The sequence below is a fragment of the Taudactylus pleione genome, unplaced genomic scaffold, assembly GCF_031769625.1.
Source record: "Taudactylus pleione unplaced genomic scaffold, aTauple2 ptg000130l, whole genome shotgun sequence".
NCBI lineage: Eukaryota > Metazoa > Chordata > Amphibia > Anura > Myobatrachidae > Taudactylus > Taudactylus pleione.
The window spans coordinates 2847581-2859870 of NW_028284532.1; the positions used below are offsets into that span (position 1 = coordinate 2847581).

Consider the following 12290-nt stretch of genomic DNA (forward strand, 5'->3'; position numbering starts at 1 on the left):
GCTTTCTAGATCAGTGCCTCCAATCATCTGTTCTCACCTGTGCATTCTGGTTTATCAAGTTCCTACTGTACCTGCACCTTACACTATATTCTGGACATTTCAGTCAACACTTCAATTTATTAGTCTACCAGGACCTTGTGTATCCATAGACTTCATCCATCATTTGTCCTTCTCATCCTAAGTTCTGTTTCTATTCCCTGCATTATCCTGGACTGTATTATCATTGCAAACCAGCTACTCAGAAATGCCTATGTGAACATTGTTACCTGTTTTCTTATCGGCCTGCTTAAATATTGCACCACCCTGTATGACAATAAATCTAACTAATGCACCTTAATCAAAGTATTGTTTCCTGCAAGTATGATCACACTTGAATCCTGACACTTACCGTAGGACTCCTTTCCTCTTCATTTATTCTTATGGCCCCTATACACCTACGACAGGTTGGGGCAACTCCCCATTCTGTTGACGGCTGATTTAGGGGATTGAAGAAATCCAACATGTTGCTGATCCCTGCCAAAAAATGGTCGGGATCAGTGAGTCAAGATTTTTTAACATTATTTTTTTCCCAATCTGCCCACAGATTTTCCGATTGGACTGCAGATCATCGAATTGCAGCACTAATCTATGGGCCACTTTAGTCTTCCGTCTTACTGAGTCTGCAGCTGCCTGCTCCAAGGTTCTCTCTGTTACATTCATCATGATGCTGAGAAGTCTGCATTGCTGCAGCTGCCTGTCTGCTCCCATCTCCTCTCTGATGTTGCAGGAAGGCAAGAGAGCGGATGGAACTTTGTTTTGACAAACTCGTGCAATATACAGTGGAGCATGGGGGAGAGCAGGAAGCACACTCTCCTCTCCTTGCTCTGCTTATTAGCCAGAGTGCATCCTTTTGCAGGGGGGAGAGTGAGAAAGCACACTCTCCTCCCCTTATTTTGCTGATTGGCTGGAGCACTTCCTACGGGACCCAGACTTTTTTTTTTGTTATCCCACTGTCATTGTACATGACACAACCAGGGACCAACTCATGACACACTAAGGTGTTGCTACACACAGTTTGGGAAGCGCTGATCTGGATAAATATTGTCTGAGTTTCCTGACTAACTGGGTCTGATAAAATGGGTATGCTTGTCCAGGGCCGGCTCCAGGGATCTAAGCACCCTGTGCCAGCTCTTGAGAGAGCGCCCTAACCTCGTGTGCGTTGGGGGCGTGGACTAATTACCATAGGCCACGCCCCATGTGACATTATTTGGAGGCGTGTCCGCATGGCATGCCTGCAAATAACTTTAGGCTGGGGGTAAAGCCCAGCACTCCGTCACTGGCTGGGCTTCCCCCAGTCCTCTCCCATCAGTGAATGGTTGCCACGCGGCATCCATTCACTCTCTGGGAGCTTGGCACTGGCTGGGGTCCCCAGCCTCCCGATTTGACCACCCGCGGGCCACTTCGGCCCGCGGGTGGAACAGCGGGACAGTACTGTCCCGCTGAAATCGGGAAGCTGGGGAAGGGTGCCGCCTATAGGTGGCGCCCCTGTGCGACCGCACTGGTCGAACACCCCTAGAGCCAGCCCTATGCTTGTCTTCTCATTATTCTCTGGCACCAAATGGCTTTGAACTAACCCCCTATCAATATAGTTTCCCATGGATGGAGAATCAATAAGAGCAATCTGTACTCTAAGTGCTGAAGAAATGTAGCAAACGGGTATTTTTCCACTACTCATTTGCAAAAATTTGTTCTGCAACAGATTCTTGTCCCAACCACTGCCAGGCAACCCAAGCCAAAAACAAAAACGTATTACTTGGTGGCTAGATAGTATTGGTGGCCATACTTCAGCAAGAGCATTCAACATTGTGTGTAGGAATCCTTTTTGCTCTTTAGGTTATATTGCTTGTGGTATTGGTAGTAAGAGGGCAAGGACTGGTTTGACCCCACACTATCCTCTTCATGGAGTTGAGTTCTTGCCGTTTCCTGAAAAAATATTTATCTTATTATTTGATGTGCGTGCAGCTATAAAATGGTTTAGGCTGGCACAGTAAAAACATAAATTCATCTCTCTGCGTTGTTGCCGCTCCAGAAGAGTCAAAGGTCCTTGGACACTTCCCACCAACATAGGTTCTATGTCAGAGATTTCTGTGGTTGAAGTGAATTCACTAGGAAAATTGTAGGAAAAATATGAACATTGTATTTTACTTTTCGCTTTATATTAGCGTGTGACTCTATAAGCTATACACATAAACTCCTCTAGCCCTAGAGAAGGATCCATATGAACTAATCCATTTTTAATATCAACATTTAAACTCTTTCTGTGTGGATATTTGGTGGCAATGTTAAACTCCATCTCTTCTATCCACTGTCTAAATTCCACTGTATACCTTAGAACCGAATGAGTTCTTTGGCATAAGTTAGTGAGTTTGGCCTCAGCAGTAGTAGCTCTATGAAAATCATAAAACACCTTTGAAAATGCAGAAAGAATTATAGAACATTTAACATGGGCTTTTGATTTTCTAAAAATGGTGGGCCTGGCCCTTTAATAATGTTAACATAAGACCTACTTTGAAAGCATTGGAAGCATAGGTACATGGCCACATTTGAAAAATTAGATTATATTGTGCAATGAACTGTCTATATTGACTCCTGCTTCCATCAAATTTCTTTGGTAATTGAACTATAGGCTCTAATGTAGGGTTTTGTATTGCAGCTGGTCCAGGAGCAGATGCTACGGGGTGTTGCACAGCTTGAGCAGCTTGAAGTTCGTCCATTCTGAACTGCAGGGCTGAATTAATCAGATGAACTAACCACACAGTGATAACCACATCAGGCATAAAGGTACACACACCCACAAGGACGTTGCTACAAGGACTGATTGTCTGCTTGTTTTCATATAGACACAAAATCAGTATGTAAAATACAGTTATGAAATCTGACAGACATGATCAAAATGTTACATAATGCAATGTGATGGTGTCTGTGAAACACCAGTAAAAATCAGATGTCCTTTCCAAAAATCCCGTAAGAGAATATTTCTCAGTTATATCAGGCATAATTAATAAAAAAGGAATTACTTGATATATAACACTTGAAAGCTACAATACTATATAACAGACAGAAGTTAGTACTGGGATAATTGCAACCAGCTTTAAACACACTTTTTCTATCTCTCTCAATTGTAGTGTTTACTGTATCCTGTATTTTGCTTACTTCTAATGTAAATGGATGTTGATTATACCAAAATTTTAATAAGTATTTTGAGAATAAGTATTCTTAGTGGCATTTTCTGATAATAGTCGTCTGCAGAGTCATTGTTTTTGGGCCAAACTTTGTCCTCAAGGCACCCTAACAGTCCAGGTTTTAAGGATATCCATTGTTGACTACAGGTGACTTAATTAGTATGTCAATTTGATTGAACCACATGTGCTCAACCATGGATATCTCTAACACCTGAACTGTTTTGGAGCCTTGAAGACTGGGTTTGGGAACCTCTGGGCTAGGTGATTGTCACTGGCAACTACAGTATGTGAAATTACCCTTTTTCTCAATTTGGACCCCAATAGCAGGGACTAACATTTAGATAAGAGATGAGTAACACCACTGATACAGGTATAAAGACATGTTGCACACCTGTCTTACTGTTTCAGGAGACAAATGATTTGCACTGGTACAGGCTAGAGCAGTGGTTCTCAAACTCTGTCCTCAGGACCCCACACAGTTCACGTTTTCCTGGTCACCCAGCAGGTGCTAAGGTGCATTCTTTACACATCTGACACATTTTAAAAGATCCACAGGTGGAGCTAATTATTTCACTTGTGATCCTGTGAGGAGACCTGGAAAACATGCACTGTTTGGGGTCCTGAGGACCGAGTTTGAGAACCTGTGGTCTAGAGTCAAAACACAGCAGAGATTCAGCAGACAAGGATTAAACAAAGTGAAGTCCAATAGCAAGTTCAAAAGTCTGGTACATGGGAAGGCAATAATAGCAGGCAGGGATTAAGCAAAACGTAATCCACAAAGTCCAAGGTTCTGTAAACAGTGGGTTTTTAGCAGACAATATTTATGCAAATCCTATTCAGGGAGCAAGCCATCTCAATACATAGTAGTTTAGCCTAGGAGAAAAGAGGAGTATTTATGAAGCAAATCAGCTGTCAGAAGCCAATGTCTCATTCAAACTTTGTGGAGTGTGCACAAATGCGAGTTAACAGAGCAATCACCTAGCACTGACTGCTAAGTAAAATCCCATTGTAAAGTGCTAGGGGGTGGAAACAGGTTAGGTGGGTGTGCATTTGCAGTTATTTTTAACAACTCTAGGACCTGGAAACCATCTCAGCATGTAGACGATGTTTCCAAACACCTCAGATCCATATTAACTGGCTAACTTACACCAATAAGTGGTGCAAACTTTAAATATGCTTTCAGATATTGCAGCACATATTGTTAACTGTAATATCCTGAATGAATTTGAGGGATAAAGAACAGTTTCAGGATTTGAACATGGGACTTCTGCCTCTGGATACTGCTGCTCTACTGACAGAACAATATTAGCTGTTGACCGGTCCCTGCCTTGCTCTGTGTCTAAGCTTAGCCTCACTGTTCTGACTTTTATGGTATGTTCTAACTCCACACGCTTGCTTCCTTTATAAGCCAGACCGTGTCATATCCTTTTTGCTTGGTTATTGTGTTCCTGACCAGTGGTGTAAATTCATCCCAGATGCCCGGAGGCAAGTTATAATTTGGTGCCCCCCAAGTCACAGCTGCTGACACTGTAATGTACTGTAGCAATTTGCATGCAGAAAGGCTATAGATAGATGAAGGCAGCTGCTGATAGTCTGACATGGTGCTCTTCACTAGTGTATGGTGGCTTCTCAGGTGCCAGGAAGGGGTGCCATGTATAGGGCGGCCGTGACGGTACACTCTGGGTATATAGTTACAGACCTAAGTGGGGTGAATATGTTGTGGACAATGGAGGAGGTGCCCCTTCAGAGCTGGAGCCCATTGGCAGGAGTCTCCATTGTCTCCCATAGTTCTGCCCATGTTCCTGGCACTCATCTTGTTGCTGCTGTTTGTTACTGCATTCTGCTTTCTGGAATCCACAACTAGCTTGTTATTGACTGCCTCCATCTCAATCCTTTGCATTTATCTGCTTAACTGTGCACCAAACCCAGCTGGCACGGATCAGTCTTGATTCTAGCAAACCTGTATTGATCTGTCTTCCTTTCCAGCCATTAGACTCCAATTCTGACTCCAGAGTACTCAAGTTGTAAATGTGCTTATCAAAGTAAGATCAGGCAACTGCAAATTCTTGATCAGTCTCAGGAAGAAGAGATAGCTGGCTTGCCTTAAAAAATTATGATTCTACTGCTGCACAGATTTAATGTCCACAAATTCTTGAAATTTCAGTGGGACTTGTGAAATATTCAGAGGTTTCTTAAATCAATGCCACTTTTATTTGTAAACACATGCACAGTTCATGAATGACATCATCTTCAGAAATACTTTTTTTTTTTTTTGAAGAGGGTCTTGTGTGGTCATCTCCTTTTGTAAAGCAAGACAGTAATATATTGCAAAATTTGCACTTCTTTATTTTCTGCTATGGGTCAAAGTTTGATGATCCTAATGGATGTGCTTAATGCTTAAGCTAGATTCCCTGGACTGCATCAATGTTTGAGTGCTGATACCAAATGGAATTCTTTGACCCAAAAAATCAGTTACAAGTGAAAGTTGAAATAGTCAGAGACCTCTGATGATCTTGATACATTTAGGGCATTTCATGTGACTCATGTTACATTTCATGTTAATTTTTAGAAGTTTAAATGCACAACACACAAAAATGAAGCTGAAATTCAACATTTTAAAAATATAACAATAATATATGGGGTAGGTAGTCATAATTAATGCTTAGAAGCAGAAAAAAAATTATACTCTTAGTAGTTACATTTTATTGTTTATATATAGATTATTGATTAAATACTGTGTTAGAGAAAGAATGATTATGATGTTTTGCCTCACCTGCATTAATGTAATTGATGTTATTAGGAAACCTCTCAGTTTAATAATCTTTTTTTTTAATGTGGTAGTTAAGGGCATTATGCATTTAGCTGTCCAAACAAGATTTGTCAAACCATTGCTATGACAGACATTATCTAGCTGTTTCCATGGAACCCAGTGAATTAAATGCTATCTTACAATTACTAATAGGCCTAAGGGTAAGGTCCTTTGCCTGAGCACTCTTATTTTGTACTTCCAGTTACACTTCTCATTTTTTTCAAATTGCCAGTCAGACCATGCATGACTCTGGTCCTGGTGGCAGTTTAATGGAAATCACCTTAACATAGGATAACTGCACTTAATCAAGAACTTATTGTGAACTAAACAACCTTTTTTTGTCTTCTGGGCCAGTAACTTCTGAAACCATTCAATTGCAAATGATTACGGGGAATCAGATGTGGAACAGTCAATCTGTTGCCAGGGATTTAAGAGTCGATTGTGACTAATTTTGTGCTCCTGATCATGAATATGCCATGCTTATATTTCAATTGGCTCTAGTTTTTGAGATATGCATATGTCTTTAATATTTATGAAAATTTTTATTAAACAATGTTAAAAAGATATTTTTTTTTATTCTGATTAAATTTGATTCGTAAAATGTTATAAAAAGACACAGGATAATTACATACATAAGTGTTAGGAAGCTATGAGAACCGTTTTTTATAGGATTTTCTTTTGTATTCTTGTCCCTCTGCAGACTCCAACAGTAATCAGCCATCATGTGATTACCTTCCCTGATACCTATCTTCCATTATCTGAATATCCTGGTGTAACCGTTCACCCTGTTCTTCGCTTAAATCTCCTAGATTGGATGGGAAGTGATCTAAATGGCTGTACAAAAAATGTACTTTAATACTCATGTTGGCTCCTACTTTCTCGAAACATTTTAGCGTGTTGTGGACTAATTCATGATAGTTGTCTGCCTTGTGATTGCCTAAAAAATGTTGAATGACAGACACATAACTCAGCCATGCTTCAGATTCGGTTTCAGTCATAGATGTGGTAAATTTGGATCCTTCACCAGTTTCTGTATCTGTGGGCCGTCAAAAATTCCTGCCTTTAATTTTTCAATACTAAGAGATGGAAATGTTCGACAAATATACGTGAAACAATCGTCCAATGCTTTTACAAATTGTTTCATTAAATCCAATTTGATATGGAGAGGCAGCAGTATGATTTTTTTCCTGTCAATTAAGGGTTCATAAATGATGTGGGCTAGTACTAGTTATAACTTCTCTTGGAGGCCATACGGTTTGCTGCCAGTGCTTTTGTTTTGCACGACTATCCCATAAGCATATGTGACAAGGATACTTAGTATATCCACTTTGCTGTCCAAGAAGAAAGTTTACCATTTTTAAATCGACACAAACAGACTACTGATGCTGAGAATAAGGAATAAGGATTTTTTTCTAAGACTAACTTGATTTTTTAATTCTGTTCTTTAAGTTTTGTTGAATGACAAATAGGAATTGATGCAAATTTATTCCCATTTTGCAGTAATATGCATTTTAAGCACCTTTTAAAACTATCCAAAAAGAGCCGTCAGTCTTCTGCTCGATATTCTGGTAAGCCCATCATCAGAAGAAGTTCTAGAATATTGTTGCAGTACACAAGATTGTTATCTTGGCTAAAGAACGGCAGTATGGCTTGCTCTTTATTTTGATACGAAGTTATAATAACATCTGGCTCAAGACAGTGCTTTTCTTGAAGTCTGGATGCTAAAAGCTCAGCTCCTTTTTTTGATAAATTCAAGTCACGAGTAAATCCCCGGGCCCTGATGGCTATTCTGGAGAATTTTACAAAATTCTCCAATCTTCGGTAATCACCCCCTTAACAAATCTCTACAATTCCATTCTCTCTGGCAATCCCCAGCCTGCCTATTTCAAGGATGCTATCATAAAGATACTAAATAAACCGGATAGTGATCCAACCTTACCTACTTCTTACCGCCCAATATCGCTACTGAACGTAGACTACAAACTATTTACAAAGATAATCGCAGAACGGTTTAAATTGGTGGTGCCTTCCTTGGTACATCCAGACCAAACTGGATTCATATGTGGACGTAGTGCAGTCTCCAATATTCGCAAGGTTCTCGCCATATTACAACATTTAGAGGAGATACATGAGAGTGCTCTTCATATCCTTCTCTCACTTGATGCAGAGAAGGCTTTTGACCTCGTAGAGTGGGACCACCTGTATGAATCTTTGCACAGATTTGGCTTTCCCCGTCAAATTATAGCCCTTATCCAATTATTGAATTCAACTTCCTCTTCCCGTATCATGGCTAACAATTACTTATCAGCTCCATTTCTAATCCAAAGAGGTACCAGACAAGGCTGCCTCCTATCCCCGTTACTATTCGCTCTTGTCTTAGAACCCCTGGCTATTGCCCTTAGGACCAACTCGTCATTTCATGGGATACAGGTGGGTAGAATCGAGTTGAAGCTCTCTTTGTATGCTGACGATATGCTCCTGTTTATCTCACAACCTACACTATCTGTACCCGTAATACTGGAAGAAATTTCCTGTTTCAATTCCTTTGCAGGATATAAAATTAATATTCAAAAATCTGAGGTTTTACCACTGACATGAACCAAACTGCTGCATTGGTGTTCTACTATTTCTACTATTTTTCAGGTTGCTAATTCCAGATTAAAATATCTGGGTATCTTTATCACGCCTTCTATAAATCGTATTTATGCGGCCAATTTCCTGTAAATTATTGAAAAAATTATATAAAAAACCCAGCATTGGATGACCCTTCCACTTTCACTGTTGGGAAGAGTTGCAGTAATTAAGGGGGTACTGTTTCCAAAACTGGCTTATCCTCTCCAGATGCTCCCCATGTTCTTAACTGGTTCAGATACAGCAAAATGTACATCAGCCTTCCAGCGATTTATCTGGAATTGCAAAAAAACAAGAATAGCCAGAAATTGACTGCTGTACAATAAAGATAGAGGGGGCCTAGGACTACCAGATATTCAGACCTATTCATATGCAGCAGCGTTCAGATACATCTCCGACTGGTTCTTGACCCAATCCCATTTTACTAATCTTCAATTAGAAGAGGCTTTATTCTTTCCCTTTTCTCCAGCGGCCCTTTTGCATATTCCTCGAGCAAAGCTTCCTATAGGAATCACCCACAACATTTTCTTTATGGATACTTACAGTCAGGTGCATAAATATTGGGACATTGACAGAATTTACATATTTTGGCCTCTATTCACCACAATGGCTTTGAAATGAAACAAACAAGATGTGCTTTAACTGCAGACTTTCAGATTTAATTTGAGGGTAATTACATCCAAATCAGGTGAACGGTGTAGGAATTACAACGTTTTCTATATGTGCCTCCCACTTTTTAAGGGGCCAAATGTAATGGGACAAACTAAACAATCCTAAATCTAATGCTGGGCATACACAGCCAGATAAAATGTCTGTCAAACCGACAGACATTTTATCTGGCCGGCTGCCAGCCGCAGATGTCCGCAGCATATACTGTGAGAGAAATCTCACAGTGTATAGCCCGACATCCGCGCTCCGCCCCTGGGGGAGGAGACATTTCCCTGTTCCTTCCGTAGGAAGGAACACAGGAAATGTCTGTCTGTCGGCTGCGCTGGGCATACACTGCCCGATGCGGCCGACAGTTTACCGGGTAATATCGCATCGGACGGGCATGCTGGACAATCCAGTATGCCCGACCGAGCAATATTTAACCCTCGGTCGCCCCCCCACGCTACAATTATCGCGGCGATCCGCCGATATCGGGCTGATCGTCCCGATAATTGCAGCGTGTATGGCCAGCATTACTCTCACTTTTTAATACTTTGTTGCAAATCCTTTGCAGGCAATTACAGCCTGAAGTCTGGAATGCATAGACATCACCAGACTCTGGGTTTCATCCCTGGTGATGCTCTGCCAGGCCTCTACTGCAAATGTCTTCAGTTCCTGCTTGTTCTTGGGGCATTTTTCCTTCAGTTTTGTCTTCATCAAGTGAAATGCATGCTCAATCGGGTTCAGGTCAGGGGATTGACTTGGCCATTGCATAACATTCCACTTTTTAGCCTTAAAAAACTCTTTGGTTGCTTTTGCAGTATGCTTCGGGTCATTGTCCATCTGCACTGTAAAGCGCCATCCAATTATTTCTGAAGCATTTGACTGAATATGAGCATATAATATTGCCCGAAACACTTCAGAATTAATTCTGCTGCTTTTGTCAGCAGTCACATCATCAATAAATACAAGGGAACCAGTTCCATTGGCAGCCATACATGCCCACGCCATGACACTACCACCACCATGCTTCACTGATGAGGTGGTATGTTTTGGATCATGAGCAGTTCCTTTCCTTCTCCATACTCTTCTCTTCCCATCACTCTGGTACAAGTTGATCTTTAACATACAAAAAAACACAGAGACGACTCTGCACAAGATTTAATACAATCTACAGAAATCAGAAAACCAACATCTATATCACATCGACTTAAGGGGAAAAAAAATAATATATCCCTATCCCATTACTCAGTTGGCGGTGCTTCCCTGGAGTAAATCAGTATATACCTAGAAAAGAGTAATCCTATATAGTAGGAAAACAGAAAGAAACTCCTTTGTGGGGGCACTCTTATTACATAGTTCACAGAAATTTTTAGTAAAACATAGCTTTTATTTTATATGCACTTAAAAAGACTTTAACAAGACATTAAACAACAAAACAACACAGATCACTACATATACATTTATTTTTTTTATAGACAAATATTCAGCACCACAGTATTCTGTACCATATATGACTGCAGCACAGTTAATCAAAGGTGATAGACGATATCAGCACCATGGCTAAAATACAATATAGTATGGCCGCAACGCATTCAAGAGTGCGATTATCATTAAATACTTTATTAAATATATCCCATACCCTGCTGTATTGGCAGTGGCAGGAAAGGCAAATTATTGAATATGCTAGTAACAGTAATTACTATTATGTAGCCATGTACGCCATCCATATATACAAGCTGTTTCATATAGCCGGCCTCTGGGTATGTAATCCTTTATTATATATGCAAACCCTTATTAGACTGTTTGTTCAATACATCATAATTATATAGTTTGCAATTCTAATACTAAAGGTATTAGTGATTAATGCACCAGATAAATTCCATTAGCACTAATATCCCCACTTGTCAGTCCTGTGTAAAGTAGACATATAACTCTGGAATTATCCAAACCTTTTATAGTTCTATGCTTCAATTACATATCATATCTCCCCACAGTGGGTGTGTCAAACAAATTGATGTTTTTAACCACATACAAAAACATACTGCTCCAAGTATTTTGCTAAGGGCAAGAGAAAGATGCCCACATGGTCTAAAGAAATATATTAGAGCTCACAAGGGTAGCCAAACATCACTCATATTGTGTATAATTAGTAAAATGGAGACATAAATGTCACAGGAGAACCAATCAAGTAAATACATTAGGCGACGTGCTTAATATCTGTGCGATGTCCCCATATCATACACCAGGGCTCTGCAGACACCTGCCAGGGGGTCAGCTGGGAACAGCTGATACTCACAATACCTGAGCGTTGCCCCTGCGTGTGAAGAGGGGATGGTCAGATGCCGGCCGGGAGATCAGCTACTCACGTGTCCTGTGACGCGCGTTTCGCCATTCAGGCTTTGTCAAACAGGGGGCCGATAGTTAGAGCTATGGGACGTCAGCTTATTTATTGGCTGCGTAATTAGAATATCTCCGCCCCTCTACTTGCATCAGTGAGATGGGAGGGACAGGAGAAGGTTGTCATAGAATGGGAGTAACCAGAGAGAGTAGTCATGGGGATAATTCCTGTTTATCCATTACATCGTCAGGATTCCCTGATTGTTGTAGGAGTGAGTTTTTAGGTCATATTTAACCATCTCCTTACCTCCTAAACACATCTTGTAATCATGAGGCAACAGTGCAATTAGTGCAAGCGATTGTTAAACATTTATATGTGATCATATTTATAGCTCTATTATATCGCAGCACTGTTGCCCCATGTTCTTATTGTAGAGGGTAGAATGATTTAGTCATCTGATAAATATATCAACAGGAGAAAAGAAGAACCAAACAATTAACCCTATAATAAATTCTGTATTAGTAAAAGAATCAAATATCAGCCTATATAATTTCTGGGTCATACCTATGTTTAAAAAGATCATAAATCATGTAGTCACAAATGCTAATGTCCAATTTAATTACTGTTCATATAGTGGAAA

The 12290-nt window shown here is 40.3% G+C and overlaps 1 protein-coding gene across 1 annotated transcript in view; it reads left to right on the top strand.

Annotated features, from left to right (window-relative positions):
- Positions 1 to 12290, top strand: part of GDF11 (growth differentiation factor 11) — a 355478-nt gene that overhangs the window by 77019 nt on the left and 266169 nt on the right. The gene's annotated exons all lie outside the window — the stretch shown is intronic.